This window comes from Medicago sativa, chromosome 1 (genome assembly GCF_051527215.1).
Source record: "Medicago sativa cultivar Bolivia chromosome 1, Bolivia_mono, whole genome shotgun sequence".
NCBI lineage: Eukaryota > Viridiplantae > Streptophyta > Magnoliopsida > Fabales > Fabaceae > Medicago > Medicago sativa.
Window position 1 is genome coordinate 18,716,623 of NC_140749.1, and position 10,019 is coordinate 18,726,641.

At 28.1% G+C, this 10,019-nt stretch overlaps 1 long non-coding RNA gene across 1 annotated transcript; it reads right to left on the minus strand.

Annotated features, from left to right (window-relative positions):
* Positions 1 to 8,762: 8,762 nt before the first annotated feature.
* Positions 8,763 to 9,468, minus strand: LOC146953348 (uncharacterized). Its single transcript, XR_015010032.1, has 2 exons — positions 9,399 to 9,468; positions 8,763 to 9,304 (listed from the first exon to the last, which is right to left on the minus strand). It is a non-coding gene; the product is annotated as an uncharacterized LOC146953348 (long non-coding RNA).
* Positions 9,469 to 10,019: the final 551 nt, after the last annotated feature.

A 10,019-nucleotide genomic window follows, 5' to 3' on the forward strand; every position in this document is an offset into this window, starting at 1 on the left:
TTTAAAATATTCTATAGCTTTCTTATTCTAAAAAAGAAAAATAAGTCTTCCCCTCCAAACATATTTTTGTATTTTTGCATCTTTTTACTCGATCATTTTCCTTTGATTATTTGAATGCTATGATTCTTCTCATTATAGATTCATATATGCCTTCAAATGCGATGTTGTAGGAGCCTTTGGGACATTTGGATTGGTAGCATCCAGTGTGAGTGAATATTGTATCATTGTTTTTGTTAATGAAAATTTGGTAAAAGCATGAAAGTAAGGACAAGCCAAGAGATGAAAAACAGGAGAAGGGAATAATTTCCTTTTTATTTATGAATTTAAGGTTTAGTTGAGGTTCTCTTAAAAAGAAAACTTTATTTGAGGTTTGTCAATGTCGACCAAGACATCCATAAAGTAAAATATATATTTTAGAATCTTACGGTCATAAAATATTAATTATCCTATAAGAATATAAAACAAAATATTATAGAGAATAACAAAAATATAAAAACTCCTTTAAAGAAAAACTAAAATAAAAAACTAATCAAATTCAATCCCAATTAAAAATTCAATCCCAAATAAATTGGATCAATATGATTTTTTTTTTATAATACGATTTAATTTATTTTTAAAATCAAACTGATTGGATGATAACAAAGTCAAAGGGATATAATATAGATCAAATATTATTTTTTGCTCAAAATCAATCAAATCCAATCAGCAAATAACCCTAGAATTGGGTTTCAAACTTAAGAAGAAAAATCCTCTCAAAAAGAAAACTTAAGCAGAAATAGTATTTTAAGGAAAGGAGGATGCCACTATAGGAGGTGGGGGTGTAGATATGGAGCAAACCCTAGCAGAAATAATATTTAGAATCCTTATTTTTTGTTGTTTTTCTTGTCTCAAATTATTTGTCTATTTTATTACAACATTTTTTTTCACTAACATACAATTATTTATTGTATTTCAATCATGTACACCTACTCCACTAGCTATAATTAATAAATGTGTTTTAGTAAATGATACTCCATCCGTCTCTATATCTAAACACATATTTTACCATTAAAATCAACAATATTAATCATTTCCTTAATAACAGTGTAAAACTCAAATGAGACACATAATGTGAGATGGAGGAAGTAATTAATTTTTGTTTGAAGTAAAAAGTTCAATACTCGATGATAAAACTCTAGCTTTGTAACTTTAATGGAATGTTCACTCTTATTAAAAAAAAGTTGGTAGTGTAGTTATAATATGTCTATTTTATGCATGAATGTACCTAAAATACTCTTTGTATGTATGTGTAGTGAATTTTGATTTTTTTATATTCCAAGACACTCAACAATATTGATTAAGGGTTTATTTGAAAAAGAAGGAATATATGTATCTAGTAATTTGAAAAGGGACTTATGTTTATGGTCAATTTTTTAATCAAATAGGTTTTTATATTTAGGGACGGAGGGAGTATTGAAATAATCATTCATCCTTTTGGTCAATTTGCATATGAATTTTCAAGATTTAAATTTATGATTTTATTTTAATATAAGCTCTTATTAGTGTTCAAATTTATGATCCACTTGTGTTTGATATGAATTTTGGATTAGCTGCATGAAAATTTATATGCAAATAGACCAAATAAACAAAAATAATGTGGAAAAAAGATAAAAGACGAAATCGTTATTTAAAATTAAGTAAAGAGACGACATATCTAATAATTTTCCCGTTTCCCAATTCTTACAAAATTTCGTCAATAAATTTTTGAGAGATTTTAATTAGCCCCTAAAATGAATGAATATGTGTCTTATCCTAATTTTGTCCGATCAAATAAAAAAATCCATAAAAGTAAGTCATAATTTGTTATTTTACCTTCAAAGAAAATTACAAAGAGAAAGAAAGAAAATATAAAAATACAAATACACTATCCTTTATCTTCGAACCAGGACCTTGGTTAAGTTAAAAGAGACATGTGTCATCTCATCTAAGCGTTTTTGGGTTCTTCGAATCCCATTGCTCCATCTTTAAACAAAACAAAAATTGAAACAAAATCGCAACCACTAAAGGAGAAGCATAACAAGAAGCATACACGACCACCATGTGAGCCCTGAACCACCACCCAAACCAATTGCCTTACAATGGAAAATAAACCAACCACTTAGCTATATTGAGGATAATACCAATTTTTCCTTTTCCATAGTCATTGTTTTTTTTTTTTTTTTCCTTCTCATTTTTCCTAATAAGGCTTTAGTCTTCATCAAGTTTACACTCAATAAAAAATGTGAGTCTCTTCTTGCCTTTTCTATCTTTGCTTGTTCATTTCTTGTGTAGAAACAAACAAAAAGATAGTTTTATCTTGTGGTTATAATGATGTATCATTAGAGGAATTTGAATCCTATCAATTGAGAACGAGAAAATCAAACATTCAAAACCATTTATTTCTTTTGTCAAAAAAAAAAAAAACCATTTATTTCTAAAATAGAAATTTTCTACTCACACATCATTTTCAAGAAACAAGAAACACCATTGTCAATGCCTCCAATACAAAATCAGTAGCACACACAACACACTCATCTTGTTCAACCCATTATAATTTCAGCCTCAAGTATCTTTCTACCACCTCATCGCAACATAACAAAAAAAAATATAAACGCAGCAGCAGTGTTTGAGAGAGATGAAAACCATAGAGTAATAAGAAGAATAAGAGCCTCTTACTTTTACAACCAACCACGACAGCGTCCCTCCTACGTTGATGATTAGGAAGCTCAGCTGGTTTGAAAATAAGTCAGAGGTCTTGTATTCAAATCTAGAGAAAAAATAAATATTTAATCTAACAACTAACAACATTTATCATTCCATTTTTTTTAGGCATATTGCAAAAAAATATATTTCTCAATAGCATTAATGCCGGATTTCCTTTCCTTTCATTTTGGTCTCTAAGTACACATAGTGCAAAAGATATATTTCTCAATAGCTTATTTTTGAAAGGATTTCTCAACAGGCTATTACATTGGATGTAGTGGGAACAGATAACAAAGGACATGGCATTTTGTAGATTTTAATTAGATGTTTTGGTAACTAAAGGGAAAGTTTTTCAATCCCCAATGTATCGCACCTGTGCCTCTTCTTTTCACGTTATCTTTGTTTCCCTCTCGGTTCTCTCACTCTCTCATTCTCAAATCCTATAAAAACTGTATTGTTTTGTAAGTCTCACTCACACGTCAAGTCGTTTATCCTCTCTCATGTTCTCAGTATTACGTTGACATCTTCCTTGACTCGCTCAGTCTAGTGTCCTCTTTTACATTGTCGATTGTCTTTCATCTATGCAGCGAGAAAAGTCTCTTTCATCTTTCCTGTGTATTTGTTTCTTCGCTTTCGTTTTACTCTATTGTAGAATGTGCTGCTCGTCATTCATTTGTGTCTTGGTTATCGATAGTTAACAAATGACATACCGGTAACCATGACAATGAAGGCAAATGAATGTTGAGCGGTACAATCAACATAGGAGTTAATCTTGAGACGACGAATTTAGAAATAAATACATGGAAGTGGTAAAAGAGAGTTTTCTCGCACCGGACGCGGTCTGGTGCAAAAATGGTGGACAACGGTAGAAAAAAGAACCATATCAATTGAGTCGGTCAAGAAAAACGACAACGCAATACAAGACAACTATCGTGAGACTAGATAAACGACGTGACTTAGGCATGTGACTATGAACAAAACAATCTTTAAGGTTTGAGACTGAGTGAAAGATTTGAGAGGAATACGAGAGAACTGAGAAAGAATTGCTGCTAGAGTGATAAACTTTAGGCATTGAAAACTTTCTTTAGTTAATTTGACCCAACGATGAGAAATGCCAAAACATCTCATTATGTCTAGAAATGCTATGTTTTCTATATGGTAATCCATTTTTGTGTAGAAAAAAAATAAAAAATAGAGTTTTATCCTATGATTAAAGTGATATCTCATTAGAAGATCAATAATATAAATTGGGAACAAAATATTAAACATTTAAAACCATTTTTTCGGGACTTGATTTGCTGCATTAATCAAATCTATGTACTCATGCAATCAATCATTATCGGTCGTCCGATCTTGATCCAAAGGTCCATTAAAAAACAAATTTAATTACCAATTTATAACTTTAAATATGCCAAGATTAAATCATAATCGTCCGATGCTTGATTGCGTGATTGTAGAAACATGCTGATGGTGGCAAATCCAGGTCCCATTTACTCATGATCACATTCCAAACTAGAAAATTTTCACAACACAAAAAATATAAACGATAAAATAAGTGTTTAAAAGAGGGGGAAAATGAAGAGAGGAGCGAAAAATCAACGAACTTCCACTTCGTGCGACCAACCACCACGACATTCCTCCTCTACTGATAGTTCCATGATGTGTCGCCCTAACACATGCAATTCAATTGCTTTTCAACTTCCATTGATAAGCTTGATAAGCGAGTAACTATAGCTTTTACGAATTACAATCTAAATATTATTTGGACAAAAATATGCATGTTTTGGTTATCCAAATTATGACACAAAGTAACATATTTTCAATTGCTACATATATACAATAAAAATCTTTTAAAGAGGAATTTGCATTTTCTTCGAAAGGATCTTTCTTAAATTTCATAAAAAAACATACAAAAATACATAAATTATGATGTTCTTTTTACATGATCAAAAGAAATAAACTATATTCTCTAGGCATTCATACATTTTTCTAAGCATCATTTGACATTGGCATAATAAGAGCACTTTTATGGTTTCAAATCTTTTCTTATGATAGAAAAATTTTGTATTTTCTGTAAGAGCTCTGTCAATCACAATAATAAACTTTACTATATTCGTCTCTATTTATATATATATATATATATGTTCATTAAAAAAAATAATAAACAAGAAAGTTTTGAGTGAACTTTGCAGTCATATATTTTCTCTTTTATAAGCAAAGAAATTTTACTATCGGGATTACAAAAGATATTCTCCAACTTTTAGACATACATGTCCTTAATTAGAGGTTACCATACAAGCAATAAGATTGTTGCACCAATTTGAAAAACAAAACCTAGAATTCAAACCTCTCCTCTAGGCAAACCATCACCAATAAACCATATTTTACTTTTTAGTTTAAGGTCAAAGGAATGTCATTGTGAGACTATAGAATAATCATTAATGTCTTTTAGTTTTTGTAAAATTTTCTTTCATCATTTTTGGTCCATAAAAATGATAAATTATGGAAAATGTTAAGGTCTAAAAAATAATTTTTTTTTGTAAGGAATAAAAACAAAATCCACTATATTTATAAGGGTCATTTACTTAATTAACCCTATATAATGTATTTTAATTTTTAATCTATTTTTATAAGCATTTTTTAATCTATCTATATCCTTTTTTATACACTTCACATGACCCTCCATTATCTTCTTTTTTCATTATACATAAAAATTAATTTTTGAGATGGTTGATAGCTCAGCTGATTTTAGTTAAATGTTAAAGAAGTTAATGAGTAAAAAGATCAAGATTCAAGCTCGAGCTAAAAATAATAATAAAAAAAATCCATTTGAAAAGTTATGTCTACTTTTCAAATCCTAGAATTTTAACCTTCTTTCTATTTAATTGTTATGGTATCTCTCTTTATGCCTAGGGATGTTTTCATGGGGCTAGAGGCGAAGCGATGTTGTAGAGAGGGGTAGCTTAGGCTACTCCAAATATTATATTTATATTTATATTTATATTTATATTTATATTTATATTAGTAAGTGTATTTTATGTTTAAGTACCTCAATATCCTAAAAAAAATGTTTAGCTACCTCAATAAAATATATTTAGCTACCGCAAATAAGTTTATTTGTGCAAAGTTATGAAAAATAAATTACTAAAAAAATTAACACTTGATTAAAAGATTTTTTTTTGTTTTAACAAAAAAAAATATTTTTTTTGTCTTATTTTGACATTTTTGATATCTTAAGCAACTAAAATAGAATATTATTAACAATGAAAATTGTAAAGATAAAACTAAAAAATAAAATTACTTAGTTGTTTACGTTGTAAATATAGACAAACTAAATTATAGATGCTCTTTCAAGTGTTGTTGAACTCTCTGTTTTTTTTTTTTTAATAAAAAGCTATTGTTAGTTTTTTTTTTGTTACTTTAATTTACATTTTATATAAGTAAAATGATTGTGATTTTTTCTAATGAATTAAATTTAATATATTAGTTAAAAAAAATCTTCTTATAGTTGGCTACCTGTACAAAATTGACTAGTTTCGCCGCTGCATGTATCTGATTTTTGTTGTTGTTTCAACTCGGAGGCTTGAGTTGCACTGCCCCTTATTTATGTTATTTCATAATACAAGGGATAACGCTCAATGATTTTAAGTCTAATCATTCACTATTTGTTAGTTTCAAAGCTCTCTTTGTTGAGTTTGTTTGTGTTTGTAACATATTTTGATATTGAGACTCAATAAAGAGGGATTAGAAGTAACAATATATTAATGTTTATACTCAAGATCTTCAGGTGTTATCCTTAGTGTTATAGACTAACTAAAGTAGGGGTAATGTACACCCAAGTCTACAGGTTGGGAAAATACATTAACCAACCCATATGAAAATATCCTTAAGCAAACAAGAGTGTTATTCTAACACCCCAATATTTATAAACTAGTATTCCTTATATTATTTAGTAATTTCATGATATAATTTTGAGTTATATTTTCATAATAGCTTGAGAAAAGTAATATTATTATTTTAAAAAGTATCTACTGTATTTTAAAATGTAATATCATATTACTTTAGTAATATTTATATGTTTAAGTTGTTTTTTTATTGATATGTTTAAATTGTTAGAAGTGGAGGGTAGGTATATAATATTTTTTTAAGAAGTATATAATTATTTTATTAAAAGGGATATTTCGATAAAATAAAATTATATGTAATATATTAATTGAATGTAAGCTGTGTAAAAAAAGGGAATTTAATTCCAACAAATTATGGTTCACTTTGATGTAAAAATAATAGTAAAAGAAGGTTTTGAATTGGTGACCCTTTTAAATTTGTCCTTTTTTTTTTAGCAATTAAATTTGTCCTTAGAACAAATTAAACTTTAAAGTAATAATCTTAAAGGAGTTGAGAATGGCATGGTTCAGAAATGCTGTTGTGCACAAATTCAAGCGAAATGATTTATTGGTTGATATAAGTTTAATGATCTAAATGAAAATTAAAGATTAAGAATAGTGAAATATGACCGACATGGTTTATTCTGGTTTACCCAATATGAAGTACTCTATTTCTCACAATTGTAACATTTTTTACTATGATGCTTGATAACACTTCTCAACTTTTGCACCTTCAATTTCTTAGTCATTTTGACTTTTACAATATTTTCTCAATGCCTCCGCTACAAGAAAATCATTCATTTGTGGCTAACTTCAAAATATTTGTGACTGGAAACGACCCTCACAGATTAATGGCAATAAACTCTCAAAAATTGTAAAATTTAACTATATTGTTAATTTGTCGCAGAAAAAATCCTCAAAAATTTTGTTAGGGCTTTTTCCACCACAAAATATGTTGGACTTTGTGAGGCTCCATCATCAATGCTAACTCTTTTGTCTTTCCTAAATTGGATTGGAGAAGAAAAACATTTACACAATAAATGTAAAAAGAGACATGATCCGTTGACATCAGGTGTAAGTCCAAAGACTTACATCAAAATTCAACCATAAATTAAGTTAATGTAATGACTCCCATTTATAGAATTGAAAAAAAAACTTTCTTTAATCATCATATAATTATTTCTTGCTTGTTTGCATTTTTCCAAATTGCATGTTAAATCAATTGATTTGTGATCTGCATAATAAAATAAAATAATTGATTCGTGATTTTGATCTCAAATTGGGGATCTTCGGTGAGAACTACGTTACCCTCTCTTGTTTAAGGGGTAATTTACCCTCTCATGATATCAACCAATCAAAATGTAATATGTATAGACAACATTAAATGTCAAATAAATAAATCAATTTTTTCTAAAAATAAAAAAGTTAATCTTAATCATAAGGTAACTTTTAATACTTTTAATTTTTATTTAGAGTAAATTACACTCCCCTCCACTCTTATGTTAAAATATACACTTCCCTCCCTTTAAAAATAAAATCTACACTCCTCTCCCTATAAGATGCTTGAATTACAACCATCTCCCTTAATAATTAAATATGTACTACACTTTAATCTATTTTAACATAAATAAATATTTTTATGATATATACTAATTTTGAACCACCATTTAAGAAAAATAAATTCATTTCTTTATAATTTAAATATCAATGGTAATTAAACTTAAATATTTTGCTATTAAGTTTATAATTTATAATATAAAACTAATTTTTAAATAACCATATTTTACTGTATTTAGTAATTATTGTAATTTTATTTTTTGGTTGTTTCATATTTTATAATAGGGTTTAAAACTATATGTTAATGTAATTGTGAATAAAAAATAGCGAAAAATATGTATTCAAATTTTGATTATGTTAAAATAGACCCCCAGTACTTTTTTATTTATTTAAGTGTGTTAGATTATTTTTTTTTTTTGCTAGATTATTAAAAAAAATATTGAGGAAGTAAAGTGTAGATTTTAACATAAGAAGAGAGAGAAATGTAATTCAAGCTTCTCTTAAGGGAGGGGATGAAATGTTTTCTAATATGTTTGGAATAAGGGGGGAGAGGAGTGTATATTTTAACATAAGAGGGGATGAGAGTGTAATTCAAGAATCTTTGAGGGGAGAAGAGTGTAATTTACTCTTTTATTAATTATATTAAGGTGTTCAATCTTAATTAATTTACACTACAAGACTTATAACAAATAAAATTTTTACATCAAATTTCTTTCATCTGGATGTCCTTAAATTCATCACTTACATTCATAAAATTTCTTCCATTCCACAACCCCGAACGTGAGAACAAAAACATCTCCTTCATTCAAATTTCTTCTTTATTCTTCCCTATTGATCAATTCTTGTTTCTTTTCCGTTATCTTCCCATTTTGATTGTTCAATTTTGTCATTCCAAACTGCTGCAGGTTCAAATTATAGTGAGAATTGTCGTTGTTTCTAGAACCGCGTCAGGTATCGTGACTTTTTTTATTTAAGCAGCCAACCTAATAAAATCTGCTAACACACATAGACCTGCCTATCAGCCAAAGCCTTTAAGTCCAAACAAAAGAACAAAAGCCTCATGACATAACCATTTCAGCAGCAACCGAAAAAGATGCTAGCAAACTCCCAAAACATCACAGCGGCAACACCTGCTAGCAATCCTTAAAGTATAACAGATGACTTACTCAATTGTTATAATTAACTACCTCACAACCAAGAAAAATCAAATCAAAAAGAAAAATCAACTCACCATACCTGACGTGGTTCTGGAAATAACAGTAATTCTCACGATATTTGGAATCAAACGAACGACGATGATTCTCACGAAAATTGAAAAATGCGGCAGTTTAGAACAAAATTGAACAATCAAAATGGGAAGAAGAAATTTTATGAATGTAACCGATAAATTTAAGGACATTCAGATGAAAGAAATTTGATGTGAAATTTTAATTGTTCTAAGCCAGTGTTGTAGTGTAAATTAATTAAGATTGAACACCTAAATATAATTAAGGCAAGATTACATTAGAGGTCCTTTATCTTATTTTTTTGTAACAATTTGGTCATTTATCTTTATTTTTCCCGTTTAGGTCCTTTATCTCTCTTAAAAGCACATATACATCTTTTTTCTCATTTTTTATTAAAAAATACATAATTTTATTTTTAAAAATATATTTTCATTAAAAATGAAAAAAAAATCCAGAAATATGATGAAGATGTTCATCATCTTCATCTTCTTCCTTTGAATCTTCATCATCTTCTTTAAATAAAAAAAATTCTACTAAAATATATCTCCAAATATCGTGAATTAATGTTATATTCACCTCAAATCTTCTTTTAAACACAAAAATCAAAACCTTAATTTCACAAATGTTGCAA